At 39.9% G+C, this 13,586-nt stretch overlaps 1 pseudogene; it reads left to right on the top strand.

The window, feature by feature from the left end:
• Window positions 1-202: 202 nt before the first annotated feature.
• Window positions 203-8,389, top strand: LOC143415171 (butyrophilin subfamily 1 member A1-like; annotated as a pseudogene).
• Window positions 8,390-13,586: the final 5,197 nt, after the last annotated feature.

The following is a 13,586-nucleotide window of genomic DNA, read 5'->3' as shown; positions in this document are numbered from 1 at the left end:
ACAACCAAGCAGTCATTAGTTCCTGTATTTAACTAGTTGTTTTTCATGACATTGTGAAAAGGCTAATGCAAAGAGGAAATGTAGACTCTGCCCAGTCTCACTTTCAAACCGCTCGATCTATTAAACTAACTTTCATCTCAGTTTAAGTTACCAATGAGTGTTTTTACCAACCACAAACCTTTGCAACAAAAAAACCCCCAGAATAATCAAATAGTCATCATTAGTTCATGTTTTAAACTCGAGTTGTTTTTCATGACATTGCACATCAGCTGACGAAAAGAATGACAAAATTACTCTGCTCAGTTTCACTTTCAAACCACTCAATTCCCAGTTGAAGGTGGAGGAATTCAACAACAAACTGCAGGTTGGTACCAGAGTCAAAGCTCCGTCCCACACTCATTATGTTCTTGTACTGATCTGTGTCGTGTCCTTAAACTCGCTCTTCTGCTTTCAAGGTAAACAGCTTTTATTTAGAATCACTCTCAGTCACATTAGCAGCTGTGTCGATTATAGACTATCACAGCTGATCAACTAGATTTGATTCACATGTTGGTAAATTAATTAAATTCACTGTGAACTTTTTGAAACTGTTTGAAATTGTAGCTTAAAATGAGTGACTTCTTTCTTTTAAATTTAACGCCTTTACTGTGGTTTATTTTCAGTAAAAATCAAGTATGATCGTATAATCAAAGTAAAAGTTCAGTCTAATCTAAAAACACAAGTTTTATATGTGTGTGTTGAGATTTCATGGAGTTATTATGTCTGCAGGCTGATTGTGAAGAGGAGACAGAAACCAGCCAAATCAAGATGTTTCACTCTTCAGACTGTGATTTTGCTCTCGTCCATCCTCTGTGTGCATCGTGGGCTTCTTACTCTGTTTCTCTGTGGATTTTTATCCTCTGTTTCGTTTTAGTCAAAGGTAAATAAATCTGTTTCTGTGAGACTCTACTTTTAGTTCACTTTAAATAATTATATTTAACTGATAACTAAACTGTATGTGTTGATCCAGTTTCACATGTTAAAAATATTTCCAATGTGACTTTTTAATGCTCACATGTAATTTATAAACCGTCTATTTGTCTTTAATAATCACCGAGGGGACAGAGTGTAAGATTCCACCAAGTTTCCCGTGACCATCATTACAAACAGTTTAAGTTCCCTTTAATTCTCTTTGGGACACATTGAAGATTGTGAACTCTCTCATTGTGCATAGAGCAGCAGAAGGGAAAATCCTGATGAAACTATAAACAGTACTTCCTGTTTCGTCATTTGTGAACTTTAATTTGAATTCAAAGAACAAAATCATTAAATAAATGAAGTCTGTTGAAGCTGCCACAGTATGTCAGAGAGTGAATCTGGACGTTTTGGAAGGTTGAAAAACTGAACCAGAACTGAACCAGAAACTGATCTCAGAAAAATGAAACACACTTTAATAGTTGATCTTGTTTTAATAAGTAACTAATAATGAACTCCATTAATGGCACGACTTTAATAAAGGCGCCCAGCAGCAAAGCTCTCTGATGGTTTCATTATTTCCTTCATTCTGAGGAAAAATCATTGTTTCATGTTTGTCACAGCAGAACTTCATCAGATTGTTGTTGTTGTTATTGTAGTTTGTAGATGTGTGTTTGTTCTGTGTTATATGCAGCTATTGATTTAAAAATGCAGTCAAGGCTTTTTCAAGGTAGTCTCAGTCAAGGTAGATTCTGTCCACTTCAAAATAAAAGAGAACATCACAAGCCTGATACCTGCATCCGAGAAGCTTCTTCAGTTCTAAGGTCAAATGGTGGAGAGTCACTCCCACTAGGTTTATATCTGGGACTCTCCACCATTTGACCTTAGAACTGAAGAAGCTTCTCGGATGAGAGGTGAAACGTCTTCAAGCAACTTAAAGAAGTCCAGATGCTTTTCTTTGCAAGCTCCTTTGACTACGATGACCTGGATGACTGAGAACCTTCACAGACATATTGCCGTACATTTTGGGAGGAACACCCTTCAACTGGTGCGGGAGTATGAAAGGGAATCAAGGAAACTAGCGGATTATAGGAACCATCTCCGTTTCAACCTAAGATGTAGACAAAGCAGAGTTGTTCCTAAGAGCCTGCGCCTTGGATCCACTGTCAGGGGATACAGAGCAGACTTGATTCTACAGAGAGCACAAAATCACCTTTTAAGTGAAAGGATAAGACAGGTCCATTTCACCATAGATGCCCTCCAGATCAAGATCAGCCAGACCCTGCAAGAACTGGAAATCCTTCTACCCTCTCCAATCTTAGAAGAGGTTTACAAGTTTGTGGACAAGGCTCAGCGGGCCCAACACTCTAAAGGAAAAGAAAGACAGGAAATTTCACACCTTGCTTTCAAAAACACACACTACTCATCCTGAATCTACACAACCCAGAGAAGAAAACACACCTGAAGTCAGTCAGGAGAAATGGGTGAAGAACTTTTCAGACAGGAATCTCACTGAACCTGAAAAGAGAGTATTAGCCAAAGGACTCAATTTTGCCATCTCTCCACAACAGTTGCCCATAGTGGACCTCATCACAGCCACGGAATCTGCCATACGGATTAATAAATTATCACAGACAGAAGCAGAGCAAATCAGGATGAAAGTCTCAGCCACGCTCTCCAGTGCCAAAGTCCCTCCATCCAACCTCACAATACAGGAAAAGAAGGCCGTTGCTTCCCTGAGCAAAGACCACAACATCACTGTTTTACCAGCTGATAAGGGAAGATGCACCGTGGTCCTAAACACTACAGATTACCATGCAAAGATCACTACTCTCCTCAGTGACGACAATACCTACGAAGCCCTAAAGCGAGACCCCACAAGCAGCTACAAAAAGAAAGTTATAGCTTGCCTTCAAGACTTTGAAAAGGACAAAATTATTGACCGCCTTACATATCACCGCCTTTACCCAGGAGATGCCATACCCTGCATCTATGGACTTCCGAAGATCCACAAGGAAGCTGTCCCACTCAGACCCATAGTCAGTAGCATAAACTCGGCCACGTATAACATTGCAAAACACCTTGCTACCATCCTTGCGCCTCTCGTGGGGAACACCCCACACCACATCAAGAACTCCACTGACTTCACCGAAAAGGTTCAGAAACTTACCCTGGATCCAGATGAAACCATGGTGTCCTTTGATGTAGTCTCTCTCTTCACTTGCATACCCACCACGGAGGCCGTGGAGACGGTCAGAAAACGATTACAAGAAGACAGCTCCTTGGAGGACAGGACCAACTTCACACCCGATCAGATCTGCACACTGTTAGACCTCTGCCTCACCACTACATATTTCAAGTACAATGAAGGCTTTTACAGACAAAAACATGGCTGTGCCATGGGCTCCCCCGTGTCACCTATTGTAGCCAACCTTTACATGGAGGAAGTGGAAAGGAAGGCTCTTGGCTCTTTCAAAGGAAGAGTACCCAGCCACTGGTACAGATATGTGGACGACACCTGGGTCAAAATCAAGACACAAGAAGTGGAATCCTTCACTGCGCACATTAACGCTGTGGATAAAAACATCAAGTTCACCAGGGAAGACACAAAGGATAACTGTTTGCCTTTCCTGGACTGCGCTGTGCACATTGAAGAGAATGGCAAACTCAACATTGAAATTTACCGGAAGCCCACACACACGGACCAGTACCTCCTTTTTGACTCCCATCACCCTCTGGAACACAAACTTGGAGTAATTAGGACCCTACACCACCGGGCAGAACATGTTCCCTCTCAACCTGAAGGAAAAAAGAAGGAACACACACATGTAAAGGAAGCACTCAAAACGTGCGGCTATCCTAAATGGGCGTTTTTAAAGTCAGCAAAGAGGCACAGAAAAGAAGACCAGACACCAGCGAGGGAGGATAAGAAAGACAGACGCAACAACATTGTCATCCCCTATGTAGCCGGTGTATCAGAAAAACTCAGGAGAGTTTTCTCCAAGCATGACATCCCAGTGTATTTCAGACCCAGCAACACACTCAGACAGAAACTGGTTCACCCGAAAGACAAAACGCCAAAACACAAACTTAACAACGTGGTGTATGCTGTACAGTGCAGCGAGGAATGCTCAGACCTCTACATTGGAGAGACCAAACAGCCACTTCACAAGCGCATGGCACAACACAGAAGAGCCACCTCCACAGGACAAGACTCAGCAGTCCATCTGCATCTTAAGGATAAAGGACACTCTTTCGAGGATGCCAATGTTCACATTTTGGACAGAGAGGACAGATGGTTTGAAAGAGGAGTGAAAGAAGCCATCTATGTCCACTGTGAGCGACCATCTTTGAACAGAGGCGGGGGTTTACGACACCAACTCTCTGCCATCTATAATCCAGTTTTGAGATCCCTTCCCAGACGCCTTAACGCCCACTCACATCCTGGGCCATCTGACCTCAGGAATTCACATGACAAGGTGGGGCCAGGTTTCACAATGAACACACCCGAAACTCTGGCTGATTGGGTCCCACACCCAATTTCACACCTTGGCTCAGGCGATTAGAGGATCATCAGGGGGTCCTTTTGTCCCTCTGTGGGGGGATACTCCCACTAGGTTTATATCTGGGACTCTCCACCATTTGACCTTAGAACTGAAGAAGCTTCTCGGATGAGAGGTGAAACGTCTTCAAGCAACTTAAAGAAGTCCAGACGCTTTTCTTTGCAAGCTCCTTTGACTACGATGACCTGGATGACTGAGAACCTTCACAGACATATGCAAACTATCATGTTGTCCATGTGATCCCAGACAGGAAACAAGACTTTAACAAACAGCTGAGGGAATCTTCTTTTTTGTTGTTGTTGTTGTTGTTGTTGTTGCTTTGTAACAAAGAATATTCACGTAACAATATCATCTACTTCTACCGTTTTCTTATGTTTCTTTGCAGGAAAATCTCATCTGGTGTGTCCATCTCAGGTTGTAGCCATGCTGGGTGATGATGTTGTTCTTCCATGTCAGCTTAAACTTGCTGTTGATGCTAATTCTGAGACTGTGAACTGGATCAAACCTGGTCTGGACCCAGATGTGGCTGGTGTTTGAGAACCAAAATCCATCTTATCACTTTCGTACACGAGTCTTTGTGGATGAACTGATCAAAGGAAACGTCTCGCTTAAAATATTCAAAGTGAAACTCTCTGATGAAGGAACGTACAGATGCTTCATTCCCTGGATACGTGAAGAAGCTTCCATTGTTCTCACTGTTGGTGAGTCTAAACATTTAAACAAACCTGATTTAAAATATAAAGAAGCTTTATAATCAGTGGAAAGATGTTTACAATTCCTTCTTCCCCCTTCATCAGCTTCAGCATCTACACCCATCATAAAGGTGATGTCAAATGTCAGCAGCAGGGTGGTGTTACAGTGTGAGTCTGCAGGCTGGTATCCAGAGCCTGAGCTGCTGTGGTTGGACGGTGAGGGAAACCTCCTCTCTGCTGGACCTGCAGAGACCCTCAGAGGTCCTGATGACCTCTATACTGTCAGCAGCAGAGTGACTGTGGAGAAGAGACATAACAACAACATCACCTGCAGAGTCCAACAGAGGAACACCAACCAGAGCAGAGAGACACACATACATGTTCCAGGTAATAATGACTCACATTCACAAACTATGTCATTATTTTGACATTAGTTTGTCACATTCATTTTTCCCTCTAGCAGTAAAATCACACACACTTCCTCTAATCCACAATATGGTTGGTTGATTTTGTCCTTTAAGGTGAAGACATCAGAGATGCCACATTAATTATTACTGTTGGAGCAGCTTTCTTGGTGTGTATTATAGTGGCATTTGTTACATGGAAACTGAAGCAAAAGCAAAGTGGTGAGTCAGAAATTTATTTTTAGTTATTGTCAATATTATCTGCAATAAGTGATCACAATCACATGTGTAAAGTGTATAAGTAAATTGATATGTCATTTGATACAGAGGAACAGAGGAACACCAACCAGAGCACAGAGACACACATACATGTTCCAGGTAATAATGACTCACATGTAAGTCTTGATGCGTGCTCAATTATCCAGGTAACTAAATCCCAAATAGTTGATTCTGTTCATCTGAACGTAGCGTTTTGTGGGAGAAACGTTTCATCACTCATCCAAGTGACTTCTTCAGTCTCAGCTGACTGCAGGTTTCCCCAATCTTATAAACCAGAGGTCCCCAATCCCAGTCCACGAGGGTCGGTGTCCCTCCAGGTTTTAGATGTGTCCCTGATCCATCACAGCTGATTTAAATAGATAAATTACCTTCTCAACGGTCGTGTCCAAATTCATGGGCTGCATCCTCCTGAGGGCACATTTGTAGACCGATTACGTCACAGCGACGCTGTCCAAATTCGTAGAATGCAGCCGACAAATGCATCCTCCTTTTCCCCGAATTTGAAGGATGGGTCAGGTGTGTCCTTCGTAGCCCACCATATCCTAGAATTCATAGCCAAACTCCAGTTTCCGGCAAGTTTTAAAATTACTGTTATTAATCTTTCTGGGTCACAAAATAAACTTTTAACAGGCGAGAATGTGGGTGTGTAAACTTGAAATATCTGCTTGGTTTATCAAGATATCACATATTTGCAAAAGTCCTTCGACGTTTTCAGAGACGTCTGCTACCCACCAGCTCAATAGCTTGCCGGGAGCTCGAGGGTCACTGATGCGGCTGAGAACGGCACAACTCCCGGTACATCATTTTCAGATCACTGCGGACTTTCGCTACTCAGGTTAAACGTGATATATAAGTCACTTAGACAACCTAAAATGTTATTGTTTGGCTTTTTTCAGTGTTTTATTTGTTCGTGAGAAAATCGGTTTGGCTGAGATTAAAGTTATTAGATTAGATAAAATAAAACTTTATTAATCCATTGGGTGGGTTCCTCTGCAGCCCATGAATTTGGACACGACTAACACTCGTGAACTGGGATTGGGGACCCCTCTTATAAACAGTACATTTGCATAATGACTGAAACCAGCCAACTGAATGAACAATGGGCTGTGAGGTCAGTTCCTTGATCACGTAAGGAAAAAAAACAACTTTTTTGCCTGTTTTTTTTTTTTCTACTTTGAAATAACTTGTGACCAGTTGTAAATTTTTTTAAATCTTGTTAGACAATATAAACCATATCCACTGTTCACTGTATCAGTCCTGCTGTAGTGGTTGTTTGCTTGCTGAGTATTCCTGTTGTATTGAAGTTGAAACAAAAGAAAACTGGTTCTTAATCAATTTATCTTGCATCAGATACATCTATATGTACAGGTGCTGGACATTTGACAATTTTGTTTTTATGTAAGATTCGATTTCCCTTTTATTCACTTTGTCAAACTTTAAATGAGAACATCAAATTCCTGTGACACTGTTTAATGCAGCTTCCTCATTAGCACATATTTAAAAACCTTAACATTTTTATGGGGATTTCTTCTGTACTGAAAAATGCTGGAAAATCCTTTCAACCCTTTAAACTTTGATGGTAAAATTGAAGTGTCGATGATTCATTTTCTGATTTACATTAATACTACTCTGTGTTTTCAAATTTAAAATGATGTAGTCAACATATTTTATAATATACTGAATAGGTGTACATCTTTATTGCTGCAGTTAAACCAGGCTCTGATTAAGGCTTAATGCATTTCTATTCCTGCGAAATGACCTTTTTTAAACACTGTTATTTAAATCACTGTTTGCATCACAAGTTATTTCCTGTGGGGAAAAGAACCATGATTTCAGCAAATGTACAAGAGTAATGGAGGAAGGTGTTTTACAAGGAAATCTATTGTAAGGAATCAAAAACAAAAGGAAAAATTACTGAAGAGGAGCCCCATCGAGGACTATATTTAAAACTGACTCAAAACCTCATTATAATTTTACACACATGTGTTTGTTATTTAAGTGAAAAAGAAAATGAAATAATACTGTTTTCATGTTATTCTATTCATATTTCTGATCATTACTTTTTACACTTAATTACAAGATTACAGCAAACGATGTCCAAGTAAATATTTATATGAATGGTAACTCTGTCATTTATTTGTATTTGTAGACCACATGAACGATGGAAGTGAACAGACAGAAGAAGAAAATAAGGACATAACTCTCTTTAATGACAACCAGACAGTAACATCAACACAGGGGCTGCTGGAAAGTGAAAAAAGGTGGCACGAGTCATTTCAAAGATTCGACTGAATGGCCAAAATGACTTTTTCAGTTATGACCCCTCAGTGCCTGTTTTATAAATTGTAAAAACAAAAAAAGAAATCATTTTTATTCCTCTGCTTTTAAGTTTGACTGAGTGATGTCTTCTCACCTTGTATTTATTGTTGTTTTTATTTGTTGATCTCTTTTTTGATATCTGTTGTTTTAAAATCAGTGCTCTATAAATCAAACTGAATTTGACTGAATTTATTTTCTTAGTGTTTATATAATCGTACCACTTCTCCCTTGTTGGTCATCAAAACAAGTTGCTTTTTGCACTTGAAACCTTTTTTTTCTACAACCAGTTGTGAGTGTTGCTGCTTGTAGATCTGTCCAAGAATCAGGTGTAATTCATAAATAATTTACAAGTAGAAATTAGGGGTGCAACGATATTCGTATCGATACTGAACCGTTCGATACAGTGCTTTCGGTTCGGTACGCATATGTATTGAACAATACAACAATTGTAATTTATTTTATCAACTTTCCTTCTGACGATGCTGTCTGTGTTGAGCGCTCAGTGAATCTGCGTTCGACTACTCCGCCTAGGCTGCACTGTCGAGCGCAGATCCACTGAGTGCTCAACACAGACAGCATCGTCAGAAGGAGGAGCGCAGGTCAAGCTAGCGAGGCAGACGTTAAGCTCTCCTTGCAACATGGCAAATTGAACCTCCCCCACCCTCATTCAGATCTGGCGTTTGGAATTATTTTGGTTTTCATGTGACATATGACCCTGAAGGTAAGCGCTTCATGGACTAAAGTAAAACAGTATGTTGGATGTGCCACGCAATGCTCAATTACATGGGTGGGAACTAGTGTGTTAGTGCAGTTAGCTCGTTAACGTGTTGGCCGTCTAGCCCCACGCACGGGGCGATCAGGGGTAGCTCGTTAACGGAGATTTGCCTCGTTATGGCGTTAACGTCATTTCAACGAGATTAACCTGAAAGCACTAGTGGGAACACAACGAATATGGCTGCACATTTACGCTGACATCATCATCGTGCAAAGACAAGTGGAAGCAGACGAAAACAACAAGCACGCATGCTACAAACTTTACCAGAGTCATTTAGACAGCCGTTAGCACATGATTCTCCTTATGGCCACCTGATATGTTTAATATGCTGCTGAGAATATAGCCCAGAAGAAGCGAATAGTATAGCTTTTATTTTGGAAAGAGACATTTCTCTGTAATAAACTCTCTTTTCCAAAGATGAGTGATTCCTCAATCAGATACAGGGCTCGCAATATCGCTAGCCCGAAGTCCTGGGGCTAGCGATTTTTCCAGTCGGGCTACCAAAATCTATCTCTGCCCTGCCCGTCGGGCTATCGTAGGAAGGAAAAATATATGTCAATGCTTTTGCATTCTTTCGGAAATGTAGCTTCTTACCATACTCTCACACGTTGAAAATAAGGACACCTATTTTCAAATGCTGTATATAGACTACTGTTCAGCACTCAACACTGTCATCCCAAACAGACTAGTGGGAAAGCTTTCCACTCTTGGACTTACACCTCCCTCTGTCACTGGGTCCTGCACTTCCTCACAGGCAGACCTTAGGCAGTCAGAGTTGGTACAAGGACATCAGGTACAAAGATAATGAGCACAGGGACTGTCCAAGGCTGTGTGCTCAGTCCACTCCTGTACACCCTCTTCACCTATGACTGCGTCCAGCAAACACCACAGGAGTGTGAAAGCAACGTCAACCACACTAAAAAAAACAGCTTCTATCCACAGGCCGTCAGGCTACTGAATCACTGACTTATTATCAAACTGTGATTATCTTTAACCTGTAAATCTGCAATTTTGTTTATTTATATACAACATAATACAACATAAACTATTATATTATGTTATGTTTTATTATATTACCACTGTGACACTGTTGCAACTACTTGAACTTTAAACTCTGACTACACCCACACATAAGTTACATACATAAGCATCTTTTTTACTTTATTTATTATTTTCTGTGCTCAAAATTAAGTTTATTCTTTATTTTAGTTAGTTGTTTTTTTGTTGTATGAAGGGAAAGTAATTCTTACTTGTAAAGTAAGAACTTCATTGCCATGTGTAACCACTTGTGTTTTGTGGTGTATATGACACTAAACTTGTTGAATCTTGAATCAACATCTTCATGGGAAAAACTCATCACCTTGCTCCTTCTTCTTTATTAACATGGTGACTTCTCAGATTTCTTGGATTTTTCCTCACATCTACTATGAAGTAGCTCCTCACTGAGATAATGTGGCCACATTGAACATTCTCACAGTTATGTGCCAAAAGAACTTCTAAAGACAACAAAGATATAACATTTACAATAAGATGTCCATCTCTTACTGTGTTTTGTCTTTTGCAGACTGTCAGGAGTAGTGTCGTGGATGAGAGAAGGAGGACCCAAATGCTGGACTCAAAGGTAGGTAGGTGAAGGTGGATGTTTATTGCCGATGGAGTGAACAAACAGAACAGAGGCAGGAAATGGCTGGCTGGACGGCTGGCTGACTGAATGAATGAATGAATGAATGAATGAACGAACGAACAAAGGTCTGACTGAATGGCTGACTGACTGACTGAACGCAGGCGGAAACGATAACATCAATGACACGACAGTGAACGAGTAGAAACAGAGGGCTTAAATACACAGACTGATGAGGATGATAATGAGAGACCGGTGAGTACACAGCTGAACATAATCTGGCTAATGACACAAGACGAGCTGACACAGGAAAAGCAGGAAGTGAGAACATGGAAGTGGCAAAATAAACTGAACATGAACAAAACTGAAAACACTGGGTCACCGACCCAGGAACCCTGACACAGACAATGATCAGTCGTCAATCAAGCTGTTTTTAAACAGCCCCTTTTGAACATTTTTTAAAAACAGAGTATTGACTGAACCAATGTGACAAGATTAATAAAAAGAATCGTCTTGGTCTCTAACACCTACACAACAAAGCGACGATTAAAAAAAATGTATTGTGGATAAAAACTGTGGTTAATCTCTTGAGTACAGTTTTTATGGTTGAGTCAGTTAGAGGTCATTGTTGAATTGAATTGAATTGAATGAATGCTTTATTGGCCGTTTCAGTGGTTTAACAAACAAACAACATTCCTCTGATAATGGTCAGGTACAAGAACAGAAAACTGAGTGAAAAAGCAGCCAACATGTCCAACAAAGCTTTAAAGACCTTTAGAAAGTTTGTAGAACTATTGAACATTAAAAAATAAGTAAAATATAGTCTTGTCATTTGAAGCAAAATATACAGAACTAAATTATTCCATAACTCAGAAAACTAAAAATAAAATGTGTGTTTTGATTTTATTTACTCATTGAATTTAGGTGACATATATAAAAATTAACAAATGCCGGGTGGACCTTTTTCTAATCAGCTCAGAACAAACATGACTGCACCATAACACTTAAACAAATAAGAGAAGTGAAGCAATGGTTCAATGGCAATGACAAAAAGTAATAAACAATAAACTCTTAATATCTATCAGACTGCTAGCAGCATGTTTAGGTTTATGTTCACATCTACCCCTTTTTTGTCTTTGTCACACACACAGATCATGACCATATCAGAATGCACAACCGTACGCACATTCACTTCTCTTTTCCCAACCACATTTTTTCCCAACTGCTTCAGACTCTTGCTTCACAGCTCTGAGGTCTGAACATACTTCTGTTAACAGGCATCAGATCTGATGATATCTGGGTCATTTCTCTGTTCCCGGATTTAGCTGTGGTGTGGTAAATCTGCCATTCTGATATTAAAGTGAACACAAACATGTCTGCTTTTCGTATGGAGAGAAATATGTCTCAAAGGGTTGCAAATGCGTACGATATGATCCACAACTGTGATTAATTCATCAAATGATTTGCACACATTTGTTTCACACTAAGCATTTGAGCATCTGTGCAAAGCTATCAGCGTGTTGTGTGTGAGCGAGGGAGATGTTACATGTAGTTGAAGACATTTGTGTGCACAGAAAGGTTTTTGAAAGTCCCAAAGTTCAGAGTCAAGTCCATCCTTGGATCCAAATACCTATGTGAGCTGTTTTATCAGACATGAACTGCATGAAGTCCAAGCAGCACTATTTCCTGAGTGATCACTCTCTGCAGTCCTGCATGAATGTTAAAGTGACTTCTACAGCTTTGATATGGAGAAGCTCTGCATGTTCAGAAACAGAGGTCACACTAAAAAGTGAGAACAGTATCATATGCTGTTATTTTGCAATAAATATCTATATACTGGACAGGCTGCCTGCAGTTTGATGACAAAACAGAAGATGAAACACACTGAAAGTCACAAGAAAAAAACATACAAATAGTTTTCATGATTATTTTTTTATTTTAACAGGTGGGTGGTACCATTCGTCTCTTACATTGTTTCATTCGGACTGTCTCTCGTGTTCAGCTTTCATGGTCTGGATGCTTCAAGGTAAACAGGTTTATGTTGCGATGCCCTCATATTGATGACAGCTGTCAGTAACTTTGACAATGAAAAACTTAAACGCGTTTTTTCTCAGACAAGTTCTGCATTCAAAAGGAGCAACTGTTCTTTGTCATCGTTTAATGCCTTCATTGAGGTTTATTTGTTAATACTTATCAAGTGAAATGGAAGTAAAAGTTCAGTCTGATCTAAAAATAAGAGTTTCATGTCTGTGTGTTAACAAGCAAATGTAACTTAATTCACAGTACAAATACTATTAAAACCTGAAATATGCTTGTTTCTATTAAGACTGAACCATTCTAATATAAACAGAGCTAGTACTTATATTTGAATACCTCCCCGATTGTGATATCGGGATATACAGCTAGCATCACACCGGCAGTAAAACATCCTTAGCTTAGAACATATACCGCACTTATACCACACTGTAAAGAAGAACAAGATACGTAAAACAACACACTATATTCTCATAGCTCCAGATTGGCCTTTTTCCAGAGGTTTCTGAGCTTATTCGGATAGTAAAATTCATTATCTAAACTTAACAGGTAGCTAACAAAGGCATGTGACTCACTGGGATTTTCCAACACAAATAATTCGACAGACGTTTTCCCTTTGTGGTCAGAGTTCGGGGCCTAATAAAAGAGTAGTTTATTAGCATTTATATGTAAAACAATTTGGTGTCATTAACTGGTTTGTAGCACTGCATACTGAGGTATTTTCCTGTTGCGCTCCGACACACTTAACCGCCATTAGATCTCACAGGAAGAGACAGGTAACACTTCCTGTGCATGAGACGCAAGTTCATCGCAAACAAAACAGCATCAAAGCGCGCCGTTGTGACAAGAATAGGCTATAGCTTTAGATGATGAAAAGGGATTTTTTTAACCCTGTATTTTGCATGGGTTTTAATGATTTCTTTGAACTCTACAGTTCATCTACTA

The sequence above is a fragment of the Maylandia zebra genome, linkage group LG3, assembly GCF_041146795.1.
Source record: "Maylandia zebra isolate NMK-2024a linkage group LG3, Mzebra_GT3a, whole genome shotgun sequence".
Taxonomy (NCBI): Eukaryota; Metazoa; Chordata; class Actinopteri; order Cichliformes; family Cichlidae; genus Maylandia; species Maylandia zebra.
Note: the sequence above shows the minus strand (reverse complement) of the source record. Positions and strands in the feature narration are given on the sequence as shown.